This window comes from Ursus americanus, chromosome 6 (genome assembly GCF_024610735.1).
Source record: "Ursus americanus isolate L20-20 chromosome 6, mUrsAme1.1.p, whole genome shotgun sequence".
Classification (NCBI taxonomy): Eukaryota; Metazoa; Chordata; class Mammalia; order Carnivora; family Ursidae; genus Ursus; species Ursus americanus.
The window spans coordinates 43,311,951-43,326,507 of record NC_142132.1 but is presented as its reverse complement, the minus strand read 5'-3'; the positions used below and the strand labels follow the sequence as shown (position 1 = coordinate 43,326,507).

Here is a 14,557-nt window from a genome sequence, read left to right as displayed (position 1 = left end):
CGATTCCATACATCATTCAGTGCTCATCAGGACAAGTTCCCTCCTTAATCCCCATCAGCTATTTAACCCATCTCCCCACTCACCTTCCCTTTAGTAACCATCAGTTTGTTCTCTATAGCTTAGAGTCTGTTTTTTGATTTATCTGTCTCGCTCTCTTTGTCTCTCTCTCTTATTTTTTCCCCCTTTGCTTGTTTGTTTTATTTCTTAAATTCTATATATGACTGGAAATAATATGGTATTTGTCTTTCTCTGACTGACTTACTTCACTTAGCATTATACTCTAGCTCCATCCATGTCAATGCAAATGGCAAGATTTCATTTTTTATGGCTGAATAATATTTCATTGTATATATATGTTACATCATCTGTTTTTTTATTTTTTAAGATTTTGTTTATTTATTTTAGAGAGAGAGAGCAAACACAAGTGGGGGGAGGGAGAGACACAAGGAGACTCCATGCTTAGCACAGAGCCTGACGCAGGGGGCTTGAACCCAGGACCCTGAGCTGAGAGTTGGACATTCAACCTTCCGAGCCACACAGGTGCCCATATATGCTATATCTTCTTTATCCATTCATCTGTTGATGGATGCTTGGGCTGCTTCCATATCTTGGCTATTGTAAATAATACTGCTATAAATATAGGGGTGCATGTATCTCTTTGAATTAGTGTTCTTATATTCTTGGGGTAAATACCCTGTAGTGAGATTCTTGGATTATAAGGTAGTTCTATTTTTAACTTTTTGAGAAACCTCCATACTGTTTTCCACAGTGGCTGCCCCAGTTTGCATTCTCACCAACAGTACATGAGTGTTCCTTTTTGTCCACATCCTCACCAACACCTGTTGTTCCTTATGTTGTTGATTTTAGCCATTCTGATAGGTGTGGTTTATCTGTTTTTCAAGCTTTATCTATCTCCCATAGGCCCATTTTGTGATTCATAACGGAATGAAAATAAATAGGAGGTTTTTACCCTCTGAAATAATAACTGGGCAAGAATTTGAAAAGACAGAAGGAGAGAAGGATAAATACTTTGTTTTTATGTTTGTAAGTAAGACTGTGCTTTCCATTATAGTAGCTACTAGCTGTGTACATATAGCTATTTAAGTTTAAATGAGTTAAAATTAAATAAAAGTAAAAATTCAGTTCCTCAGTCACCCTAGCCACATTCTTAAGTGCTCGATAGCCTCATGTGGCTAGTGTCTACAGTATTGGATGGGACAGATATAGAACATTTCCATTATCACAGAAAGTTCTATAGACAGTGCCATAATAAATTGTATGAGATAGGGTTATTCATGAGAGTGAAGACAGACAAAATGGTAACTTGTCTGCACGATCCTTTTAAGGCAAAAGAGGCTCAATCTTGAAGGTAGAATGAGGGAGAGGAGGTATGTGAACAGGGCCCCAAGACAAACATTTCTTTGCACTGGCCATAAGGTGGCAGTGTCCACTCAGATCAGCTGGTTATGGGACAGTCCCTGGGGAAAGAGGAAGAATGAGGGGAGCAGTACTCTGGATGAGTGGTGGCCAATGAAGATTTCTGTATATGCAAAAGTTTGTTGATAAGTTCTTTACATTTTAAGGACTACCTACGTGTAAAAAAATTTCTTAGACATTACATAAAAATGTTTTATCCTTGTGTATTTTAAATCTTAGGATGTTTAGAACATATTACATGCTGCACACGTATACACACACGTAACAAGCTGAAGTGTCATGAAACGCTATGTATGCATGATGCCTTCTGATATTTTTTATATTGTGTTATTCTTGTATGTGTAGCAAGGATATTGATTTATTATTAAATAGGAGAAGTCTGCTTTAGGATATTACTACAATACATTTAATTTCCAAAATATAAAATGACTATGAAATGTTGCAAAATTAATTTTGAAAATCCATCTGATCATTATAGAAACTGCTGAAACTATAACCATCTTAGGTTCTATATTGGTTTTCCTTATATGAGACACTTACAAAAGCAAAAATGTTTACATAAAATAATTTTATTGTACTGTTTCAGGTTTTAAGAAACACTGCAGGCAAGTTTCTTACTCCAAGTCCACTGAATGTGATATGCCTTGGTTTTTTGATCTGACAATAAGACCAGTACCAGGAGCACCTAGGTGGCTTAGTTGGTTGAGTCTGTGTCTTCAGCTCAGGTCATGATCTCTGGGTCTTGGGATTGAGCCTAGCTTTGTGGGCTCCCTGCTCAGCAGGGAGTCTGCTTCTCCTTCTCCCCTTCCCCCCACTCATGCTGGTGTACTCTCTCTCCCTCTCAAATTAAGAAAAAAAAAAAAAAAGGCCAGTACCACACGCAGATGGAATCACTGCACATGAAGAAACTGAGTCTGTCACCACTTTACAATCCTTAATCTACTTTAATCTTTCATTGACAGCTTGATTATAGAATTCAGATAAAGCCTTTTGAGGCAATCCAGAACTTCTGTTCGCCTTTGCTGGTGTTTTCCCTCACAGTGGCTCATTCTAGTATTATTTTGTAATTCACCCCAAATAAGATAATTCTTTTTCACCTTCAGACAGTTTTGATTTTGATTTCTCAGTTACATCAATCAGAATTTCTATCTGATGTCTTTCTCTTTCAAACAATCAATACCTACATCGATGTATATTTTCGTCTAACATCTTTTTGCCTTCTATTTGTGCTTTAATGAGAAGTTTTAGATTTCCCTGAACTTCACCTGCTTACTCTCTACAAAAATATCAGTCTTCCTTCATCTGTCTTGTCTCACTGAAAATTTTTCAGTTGTCATTTTATAGCTACTATTTTCCTTATTTGTTCTTTAACTTCCTTAAAATGATGGAGCTGACCAGTTTCCAGTTCAGTATCTCTCCTTTTGCTAAAGATTTCTTTCCAAACTGCTTTTCAAAATTTCTCTCTGCATCATCTGGATCAGCCACTTCTGCTTCTAGTGCTCTTTCTAGTCACCTTCCTGTTTATTTATTATTTTTAATTATTTTTATTTTGATACCAGTATAGTTAACGTATAGTATTATGTTGGTTTCAGGTATACAGTATAGTGATCAGCAATTCAATATATTACTCCATGCTCATCAAGATGAGTGTGCTCTTAATCTCCTTCACCTATTACACCCATTCCTCCTCCTCTCACCTCCCTTCTGGTAACCATCAGTTTGTTCTCTATAGTTAAAAAGTCTGTTTTTTGGTTTGTCTCTCTCTCTCTCTCTCTTTTTCCTTTGTTCATCTGTTTTATTTCTAAATTCCACATATGAGTGAAGTCATATGGTATTTGTCTTTCTCTGACTGACTTATTTCACTTAGCATTATACTGTCAAGCTCCTATCATGTTGTGGCAAATTGCAAGTCTTTTTTTACTTTTTTATGGTTGAATAATATTCGTGTGTGTGTTTCTGTGTGTGTGTGTGTGTGTGTGTGTGTGTGTGTGTGTGTGTGTGTGTGGTGTATACATACACCACATCCTCTTTATCCATTCATCTGTTGATGGCACTTGGGCTGCTTCCATAATTTGGCTATTGTAAATATTGCTGCAGTAAACATAGGGGTGCATGTATCCTTTTGAATTAGTGTTTTTGTATTCTTTGGGGTCATCTCCCTATTTAGAGCATTGTTTTTCGTTTTCCTCTGCTGATTTCTTAGCCACCTCTTATTTCTTTGTGGTGAGAAGTATCTTCTTTGGCTTAATGTAGAAGAGACTTTAATTCTTTTTTTGTTTGTAGTATTCTTCTGATTTAGATATCATTTTCTTAGCTTTAGCTATGTTTGCATAAAGAATTATTTTAAGATACGTGGGGTACCTGGCTAGCTCATTTGGAAGAGCATGTGACTCTTGATCTCAAGATTGAGAGTTCAGGCCCCACCTTGGGTGTAGAGATTACTAAAAAAAATAAACTTTAAAAAATGTTATTTTAAGATACAGTTCCTACCCATGTTACATTCACTATTAAAAAATGAATTTTTTTCTTACTATGATATTCTTGAAAAAAATCGCTATTTGTATATTGTTTGTTTTCAATTCTTTAAAGGCTCTGGTAACTGGTTCTTTTTTTCTTTCTTTTAATTTTGCATACTTGTGTTTGGTGGCTTTTTTTTTTTTCTTATTAGAGTTAAATTGAGCATCTTCAGCTTTCTGCTCTCAGCTCCCCACCCTTTTCCTCATATTCTTCTAGAAGTTTCCCTGAAGTGTTGCTTTCTTTAAAAAAAAAAAAAGTTGTTTTTTGTTTCTTTACAGTTACTTTACAGTTACCTTGAATAACCCTTAAACATTTCCTCTTATCTATTCTATGAAACTTTTATACTCATGAAAGAAGAAAGAGATTTCCTGATTTGTGCTCCATGAATAAGTTCTTGAGTACTTCTCCACTGTTAAATTTGCTTCCTTCCCCACCCATTACAGAACTAAACATACCCATTACTTAATGCTTTTCCTGCAGCTTGCCATCTCCAGGATCTCAGCCACCTTGTCCAGCACTAAAGAAGGTACTGCGAAAAAAATGGGGGTCCATTTTATTTTAGTCTTTTCATTTATAACAAAACTTGCTTGTCATAAACTAATAAATTTATGTTGTGATCAGCACTTTGGAAAACACAAGTATATTGAGTGTTAGCTTAGTATGAATTGGAGAGAGGCTGTATAAGGTAATGGTTAAATTTGAATCCTAGCCACACTACTACTAGCTGTTTCACCTTGGGAAAGCTGCTTAGCTCTTCTCTGTTTAGTTTCCTTGTTTGTAAAAGAAAGATTGTATTTACTTCTTAAAGTAGTTGTGAAGATTAAACAGGTTAATATTTGTGAAATCCTTAGAACATTGCCTAACACGTAGTAAGAGCTATAAAAATATTAAATGCTACTGCTGTTGCTCCTACTCCTACCACTGCTACTACCACTACACACCATATTGAGTGCCACTGATTTGAGTTTAGTGGTCATGGTCCCGTAATATCCATATGAACTTGGACAAGTTATGCGATGTCTGCAAACCTCAGTTTCTTCATCTTTGAAATGAGAATAACTGTACTTCTAATGTGTTGTCATGAGGTTAAGATATGATAATTCTTATAAACTGCTTAACACAGTACCATGCACATACTGTTCTTGATAAAAATTAGCTGTTATCATTAAGGCCCCTCACAACCATGTTGTCCTCTCTTGTCTTCAGCAGGGGATAATTAGGTCTTTCCACCCTCCTGGTCCCATAGGAAGAAGAGTTTCTTGTTCAAGTCATGGGGACACTGCACAGCCTATCTTCCACAGGTTTTCCTGTCTCTTGGGATTTTGGCCTGAGCTCTCCCTAGAACATCATTCATTTGTATGCACTGTTGTGTTTTATGTCAGACTCTGTGCAGGATGCTGAGAATTTTAAAAATGAATCTTTTAATTAAACTACTGATTATATGTTATAGGCATTTTCATTATACTTACATTTTCAAAGTTGTGTGTATTGCACGGTTTTCCTGTGTGGTCATAACATTTAGCAAGACCTGGTCTCTACTTTCTCTACTGCCATTCAGCTGCAAGTACAATTTCCATACCCTTACAGGTTCAGCCAGTCCTCACTAAAGTGGGCTGATGGGGCCTACAATCAATGTGGCTACTGTAGTCGTAGTGTTCAGTGTTCCTGGGGCTAGAGCCCTGACAAGTGTGCCTGTTAAGCTGCCACCTTCTTTGCAACTCAGCAATAAATCAGAACCTTTGCCTTGTCTTCTTGTCTAACATTCCAAGTGTTATCATAGGACCGATGTCCACCTAGATCTTGTATCCTATGCGAGTTTGCTCTAGCTATTGTTCCCACCATTTTAAAAAAATATTTTAGCTTTCTCTTTTAGCTCTTTCCCTGCATCTTAGAAACAGAAAAGAGAGCACAAAATTAGAAAAACAAAAACAAAACTATTGCGTTTTTCTTTCTTGTCTTTAAAAGAATGAGTTATGTTTCCTGACTTCATTTCTTTATCTTTTTTTACTCTTGCACTCACTGTAGTCATTTGTCTGTGCCTCATCTTGCATCTTGAAACTGCTCTGGCAAAAGCGACCAAATATGTAAACTACTAAGTCAAATCATTCTTTTTAGGTTTTAGATTTTCTTTCCTTATCTGTGGAATTTGACCCTATTGTCACTACCATTTAAAAATTCTCTTCCAGTTCTTTCCTTTCCTTTTGGATTATACATTCTCAGCCTTCTCTGTTGCATTTTTTTTCTTCTGTTCATTCCTTAAATGTTGGTGATCCTCTGGACAGTGCCCTTAGCCTTTTTCTCCTGTTCTGCATCTTTCCTAGGTGGCCTCAGCTGTTTCTGGTGGAACATTTGACCATTGTCTTTATGTTGACAATTCTCAAATCATCATCTCCACTGAGACGTCGTCCGTGCGTTTTAGACTTCTTTACATGACTAGTAAACACCCCACCTGTACCGCAAAGTCAGGTTGACATGCTTAAGTTCATGGTCTTTTTTCTTGACATAATGTTTGCCCTCAGTTAAAGGTACTACCCTCTGTCGGATCAGAAAGCCTGAAGTTTTGAACCCTATTTTCTCTTTCATCCCCTGCATTTAATCACTTAATTATTCATCCATTTATTCCAATTAAATATTGTGCTCTCATTTTGTGCCCACTGTTGTGATAAAATTCTTATGATTCAGTATTACTAATATCTTTTGTGTTTTTATCTTTTCTCTAACCTTTTTGTTACATTCCTTGCCATTTTTCTCATGTTATAACCTGATCTATCTCCCTTTCTTCCTCTAGTCGATCCTCCATACTGAAATCATTTCAAAATTTCGATTTCCTAACTCCTATAGTAAAGTCCACATTTCTTAGTATGAAACATAAGGCTTTCTGTGGGTTTGTTTTCTCTCCAATGTTCTCTTCTCCTGCTGCATTTCTTTGAACCTGTTCTCTACCGGGTTTCATAATAGTTAATGACTGTTTCTTGAATGTACCACGCTGGTTCTGTGCTTTCGTTTATGCTCTTAGGCTGTATTACTTTTCACATTCAGTGTCTTTATTATTATTTGCTATTTATCATTTGAGACAGCTTAAATATTGCCTCCTCTATGAAGCTTTTTATGATATCGCCTTCTCCCAATTAAGGAATTTTTTTTGTGTTTTGTGTGTGTACCCACATGTACTACTCTATACTCTCCTGTAGCCGTTATAGAGCTTCATGGCTCTTTTCTTGTCTATATGTCTTTTTCTCTGTATGGAATGTCTTGTAATCTGCATCCTCAAACACAGAGCCTGATTTGTAATAGGCTTTCAGTAAATGTTTGATATCTGAATAAATATAAGTTATTACCATAATGAGACATTCTTCCTTTAGATAGGAATTCCTTTAATAGATCTTAAGCTTCTCCTAGCAGGTACTTTATCTTACCTTGTCTAGTTTTCAAGATTTTGTCTCATAGCTGCTTAATAAGAAAGTGTAGTAATCGGAGGTGTAGGTATGCTGTGTCTTAAGCAGGGTTTCCCTGAAGAGGAGGAAGTTGAATTGTGTTGATCTTAAGCACAATATGATTGTTCTTATATTTAATGGTCCTTATGTTTTATCCATACATCTTGATCAATTTATAGATGGAAACATTGCACCTAACTTTAATCACTTTGATATTTGCCAAATCAAGAAGATTCTCAGTGTCAATACTCAAAGGATTGATTAAATGCTGTTAACTAGTTTGAGGATTTTTACTTTTTAAAACTGTTAAAGTGTGGGTGTCCTAGTTGCTGTTGAAAGTTGCGGGGTAATTATCTAAAATACTTTGTAACTAGGGGTACCTGGGTGGCTCAGTCAGTTAAGCATCCACCTCTTGGTTTCCGCTCATGTCGTGATCTCAGGGTTTTGAGATCGAGCCAGCCCCATGTAGATCTCAGCACAGAGTCTGCTTTGGATTCTCTCTGCCTCTGTCCCTCTTGCTCATGCTCTCTCTCTCTCTCAAATAAATAAATCTTTAAAAATAAAATACTTTGTAATTAAATCACACAAGGGGTCAGCAGGTAAAAAACAAAATCAGACTGAGACTGATTGTGTCATGTCCAATTTCTTTTGTAATTTAGTTTTTTTTAAATGACGTTTTATACCAAAAATTGTAGGCTTCTTCTTGAAAAAGACTAAAGGGTTAGGCATCATGGATATGGGTAGGGATTGAGATTCCAAATTGTAATCAATTATTAAGCCAGAAAGAAGCTATCAGGAAAGAGATTGGCTTGTTAATCGGCTTTCATAACCCAGTGTGGTTTGTGGAGGGGTGAGAAAAAAACCAGTATCATGAATTTGGGTACCTTTTTTGCCTAGGAAAAGAGAAGCTTATAAACAGAAGCTATAAGCTAGTTCTGTAAGACCTCAGATATTAGTTGAAATATACTGCCTATTTTCTGTCAAGCTGTCTTAATGCTTTTTATACAAAAATATTAATATTGTGGATTTGAAGTAAAACTAACAATTCTCAGCAAGACGCTGTTAAGGGATATGCTGTTCATTTATAAACAACCTACATTTATAAAACACCACTTTTGTGCCAGGCTATATCCTAGCGCTAGAGTGAAGAAACAGAGGAGTAAAAGGCATAGTCTCGTTTCTCAAAGAACTTGGCCTCCAGTGGAGAGAACATAAACCTGAAGTGGTCTGAGGAGCATCTCGGTTTGTTGACAAAACAGAAGCTGACAACTTTAGCCTGCTGGACTGGGCCCTGCAAAGGTTGCTTGATACTATGAAGAATGTGTGAAGGGTGAGTGTTGTGCATTCCAGGCAGAAGAAACTCTATGTTTAATAGTGGGAGACCTTGGTATGTTGTGGGAGCTGTGAGTCCCAAAGCTCAACAAATCAACCATGAGCCTTTATAAGCAATTAGTGGAATAATCCTGGCCTGATGACTACCTACACTATCCATAGAAACCTTGAAAATTCCCTGATCCCCCCCTTACCCTCCCACTGGATTTGGTTCCCATTGTATGTCCTGATACCATTTTTTATAACACTGATTATATTTTTATGCATGTTTTACTGTCTGTACATGCGTGTTCAGCCTTTGCTGTGTGAATGCAAGGTTTATGTCTGTTTTAGTCACTACTATTTCCCTGGGACCTTGTCCAGTGACTGGGTTATAATACGTGCTCAGTAAATGTTAGGTCAACAAATAAATGGTATTAAAGATAACATTGTAATAGTGTTATGGAAAGCATACAGTAATAGTTTTTAGAGAAGGGAGTGTGATTTAATGCATATTTTTAGCTATGGGTTCTTTTCCTTTTAATTTCAGGCCAGATTTCTTTCCTTACCTGCTGGCTGTAGTTTAGCCATTTAGACTTCATAGAGAACAGACTTGTATCTTCAGTTGTTTATCTTCATTTCCTCTATCTCTAGTGATTTGGAAGACATATGTAACGACAAAGGACATCTTGTTTGTGGTTAGGTTCTAGTTAGCATGGAGGTGTCACGATTGCCCTTGAAAAGTCAGATGGTGACCTAAGGTCAACCTAGTTCTTTTCTGCAGCTTTGCCTGAGCATTAGTTCCAGTAGTCGGCTTATGCAAGAAAAATCTATAGTATCACATTCCTGGTAACATGCCCATGCTGATGAGCATGTACAAACAGACTTACTGAAGGAAAAAAAGACTCATATTTTCATATGAATCATATGTTCACTTTGCTTCATTCACATGTACAAAAGCTTATGAGTTGAAAGTGAGTAGAGGAGCCTTTGTATGTAGGATCTGTGAACCTTCAGCATTTATTCTTTCCTCGTGGTCCTGATTGGCTTTGTGAAGTCCACTTCTCTAAAGAACTCTATAACCTCCTCTCACTATTACTGATTCAAATGATGGAAACATCTAACTCTCAGTTACAGGTAGATTTTTTTTTAGAGCTTTATTTATAAAGGATTAGTTAATTCAGTCATTACTAATACTATTGTATATAATTCAAAAATGGACCAGAAACTTGATTTATCTGCTTTATGGTTGCTTGCAACTCTGAAGGAACTAAAAAGCGTGAATGACCATTCTTTTGAAATTCTGTAAGAATGGAGGGCTGCAATCCAGCTATTCTTTTAGCTAGAAATCTCTGATCAGTGAAGTCTCTATTTCAGTTTTTCAGTGAAATAACTGAATTGTTGTGATAACTCTGAGACAGATCCTGTGGACTTGAGATGCTTCCTGAATCATCAGAGAAAGCTTCCATTAGGTGTTACTATAGCTCTTGCACCAAATGTATACTGTTTAATTCTGTACATTATCAGTACTTGGTTATCAGAACAATTTGTTACCTAATTTACCAGCTTGGCTTATTTGTTGTTCAGTTATATTCGAGATTAGTATTAAAATGTGAGCTTTATGATATAATATACTGTCTTATATTAAATATATATTTTTAATACTGTGTTTTTAAAGCTTAAATATGGGAAAGGAGCAGGGAGTATTAGAGAGAGGTTCTGTGCCATGCTGATAAACTGAAAATGGATACACTGCATTGTGACCTAGACTTTTTGGTGAAAAATTTTGTTTTACCTAAAAAATAAATTATTAAGTATCTCACTTTTGTGAACCACAAAGTAACGTGTTACACAGCCACTTCTGCATCATTTCTGAGCTTTGTAGTAGAAGAGTAGCACTTTCGTGTGGTAAAGGTCAGAGGTGCCTGTTGTTCTTTTTATCTGATAGTGTTTTAAGGAAAACCCTTTGCAAATGTTAAAACAGCAGTTCTGGAGTGGCTTCATCAGATTAGATTGTTATGTTAATCTAAAAACAAAGTAGCCTAAGAGAAACGCCCTGATAAGGTACTATTATTTATCTATCATTTACATATGAAAAACTGAGATTAATGAGAGACCAAATATTTTGTCCTATGCCACACTCCTAGGAGGTGATGAGTGTTAAGATTTTAATCTGGGTAACTCCACAGCCCTCATAACCATTACCCTTTGTCACTTTACAAGATAGTTTTTCTCTTGATGGAAACTCTCAAGCCTTTCGGCTTATGGTACTGGTAAATCAAGAGGCCTTTGTGGGAGAAGTTAACTGCAGAGATCCAGACATTGGGAGTTCTCTGAATCGAACTACAAACTGACACTTACTGAGGTAAAAAGAGAAGTACTCCTAGTTGGTTGAGGGGAAGGGAAGGAAGAGAGAGGTGAGAGGGGGTTGGAGAGAGAATGAATGCTAAGAAGAGGAGGGGGAACAAGTGTAGTATTTTATTACATTTCTCTTCCTCTTATGGAAACACCCTTATTTGAAATTTACTTTCTAAAATTTTTACTATTTATTTATCTTTTAAAGATTTTATTTATTTATTTGGGGGGGGGGATGGGAGAAGCATAGAGGAAGGAGAGGAAGGGTGGAAAGAATCTCTAGCAGAGTCTGCTGAGTGCGGATATGGGCCTGGGGCTAGATCTCAGGACCCTGAGGTCATGACCTAAGCCAAAACCCAGAGTCTGATGCTTAACTCACTGAGCCACCCAGGTGCCCTGATGTTTACTTTTTTAAAGGAAAAATTACATGAGTATCGAATAGATTTCTCCACAGTATGGTGAATCCCCCCTCCAGTGTCTTTATCACTCAGCTTTTAGCAGTTATCAGTATTGTTTATGTATAATATATTTTTTTAAGGTATGAGCATTATACTCTTAACACTACCAACAACAAAAAATAAAATCCGTAATATGATCCAATGCTCATTTCATGCTTGATTTTCCTGAATTGTCTCAAAAACAATTATTTATTTTACTGGAGGTTAAAATTTAATCAATTAAATTGGAATTTATACAAAATCCAAATTAGAATCCATACAAAGTCCACACATTGCATTTGGTTAATATATCTCTTAAATTTGTAACATTTTCTTCCTGTTTATTTGCTGAGGAAAGAAACTTAATCCTTCCTCTTGTAGCATTTTCACATTCTAGATTTGGCTGGTGATGTCCTAATGTTTAACATGTCTTTCTGTTCCTTGTCTTTCCTGTAAACTGGTAGATCTAGAGTCTTGAATAGATTCAAGTTGAGTTTGTTTTGGCAAGAATATTTCATAGATGGTACTGTGTAGGTCCTCTTGTACATATAACAGGACATTAAGATTGATTCAGAATCAGGTTCTTTTCACATAATGGATTTAACAGTCATTAGTGATTGCTACCTGGATATATTAATGCCTTAGGGATTGCTTGCTAACCACAACAAGTATATCTGGTTGTGTTATTTTGTAATTTCATTTTTTCTGCATTTGTTATGATTCTTCTGTAAGGAAAACTTTCATCATCAATTATTTGATTGCCTTGAAATATAGGAAATACTAGTGTAAAGACTTAATTCTTTAGAGAAGCTTTTTTTTAAAAATTGAGTTACAACTTATAAATAATAAAGTGCTTTTTTAAAATTGAGTTATAACTTACATACAATAAAGTGCATAAATCTTTTTTTTTTTTAAGATTTTATTTATTTGACAGAGAGGGATACAGCCAGCGAGAGAGGGAACACAAGCAGGGGGAGTGGGAGAGGAAGAAGCAGGCTCCCAGCGAACAGGGAGCCCGATGCGGGACTCAATCCTAGGACCCTGGGATCACGCCCTGAGCCGAAGGCAGGCGCTTAACGACTGAGCCACCCAGGCGCCCCTAAAGTGCATAAATCTTAAAGAATGTACCTCTTAGTGAATTTTTACTAAGTGTTCACCTGAGAAACACCATCCAGATTAAGTCATAGATTGTTACAAGCACCTCAGTCAACCCCTTCTCATAGAGGTAATCTCTATTCCAACATGTTAACCTCAGATCAGTAACTAACTTCAGTATCACCTAGGAACTTATTAGAAATACATGTTTTAAGACCCTGTTTTAGACATATTGACTTGAAAACTCTGGGATGGGGGTGCGGCAACAATCTTGTTTTAATAAGTCCTCCGAGGTGATTCTGATACACACCAGTATTGGTGAACCAGTGCTCTGTCCTCATCCTTATTATCATAATTAGCCTGTTCTTGACCTTCCCTTTATAGAAATGGATCAACTGAACATTTTTTATGTTCCATTCTATTTCCCTAGGTGCAGTGGATTTTTCCCTGTGTCCCAGGAGTAAGAGGGTTGCAGCCCCTTCCCCAGCAGTTTAAGGCTTTGCTGCGTAAAATGGAAGGATGCATAGAAGCTAGTGGGGCTTTGTCCTTGTTGCAGCTTAGCCTCTTACCTCCTGCATGCTTGTGCCATTGAGAGGAGGCTCTCTGGTGTATTTTCCTAGAATAGTAGGTTGAGGCCCATAGAAAAGAGCTTGCTATTCCAAGCTGACATTTTACTCCACATTTGGCTTTTAAGCATCCATGAAAATATGAGCTTATTACTCCTCATGATGGTCACTTCTTTCTTTTATGCTCTGCCAAAAGTGAAACTGTTAAAAAATGTCTCTTCTTGGAGGTTCTTGGCCCCCTTTGGAATTTGGCTTATTTGGTTGTCTTCTGATGGGCTCAAGAAAAGTTAGGATTTTGATTATCTAGCTGTTCCAGGTTGTTAGGTAGTAGTGACATTCATCGCAGCTTTTTTTTTTTTTTTTAAGATTTTATTTATTTATTTGACAGAGAGAGAGACAGCCAGCGAGAGAGGGAACACCACAAGCAGGGGGAGTGGGAGAGAAAGAAGCAGGCTCCCAGCAGGGGAGGCTGATGTGGGGTTGGATCCCAGAACTCTGGGATCACGCCCTGAGCCGAAGGCAGATGCTTAAGGACCGCGCCACCCAGGCGCCGCTCATTGCAGCTTTCTACATCCTAAGTGGAAGTGGCATGCTGATCTTTCTATAAATGGAACCACACTATGTACTCTTAAATATCTGGATTCTTTTGTTTAAATGATCTTGCTAGATTCATCTATATTGTTGCATGTAACCAATAGTTAGCTCTTTTTTTAATTTACAATGTTGTATTCTATTAAGTCAAAATTACTACTAAAATTTATTTTTCTATGATATCATTCTTTCAGTACATCTAAATCTTAATAAAATGTTTCATTTTGGGGTATTGATTGAGTGTCTGCCATATACTGAGCAAGCTGAGGGTTGGGTAATGTATACTGGTGTATCAAACTCAGTCTGTGCCATCCTTGAGCTTACAGCCTAGCAATGATCCATCTGTGTTAATGATACCCCTGTCACTCTTCTCCCTGAAACTTGATTCTCTATAGTCCTGTTCTCATTGCCATTAATTTAGGAACTTCGCTTGAGCAAGTCCTAAATAGACTAAAATGCTAACAGAATGCATACTGTGACTTTTCAATACCCAGTGTTTTATAAAATGTCTATGGTTAATTGTTACGCCTGTATACTATTTTAAAAGGCAGTGCAACTACTAGTCGGGTGTTAGGCTTCATCAATATTCAAGCAGCTTGGCACCTATCATCTTTACTTAGCCCTCAGCACCTTAATGTCATTTGCATACCCCACACAGTTATTTAAGTTTATCAGAACTAAATGGTAAAGTTTGGAGAGAATTTTTGTGGTTTGGCCAGGGGAGCTTCTGGTTCCTCTTTATCTGGTGGTATTCTCCTGTTCCTTAAATTAAAACTTCAGAAAGTAATATGCCTTGAATCTACATTTAATAACA

General features: G+C 36.9%; 1 protein-coding gene across 4 annotated transcripts in view; it reads left to right on the top strand.

Moving 5' to 3' along the window:
• The window catches only part of CCSER2 (coiled-coil serine rich protein 2), a 186,406-nt gene that overhangs the window by 19,315 nt on the left and 152,534 nt on the right, over positions 1–14,557 (top strand). Inside the window, exon 2 of one of the 4 annotated variants that reach the window (XM_045783492.2) lies at positions 8,513–8,718. The exons of the other annotated variants lie outside the window; for them this stretch is intronic. The gene's annotated coding sequence lies outside the window, so the exon portion shown is untranslated. The remainder of the gene's footprint in view (positions 1–8,512; positions 8,719–14,557) is intronic. 4 annotated transcript variants of the gene reach the window in all.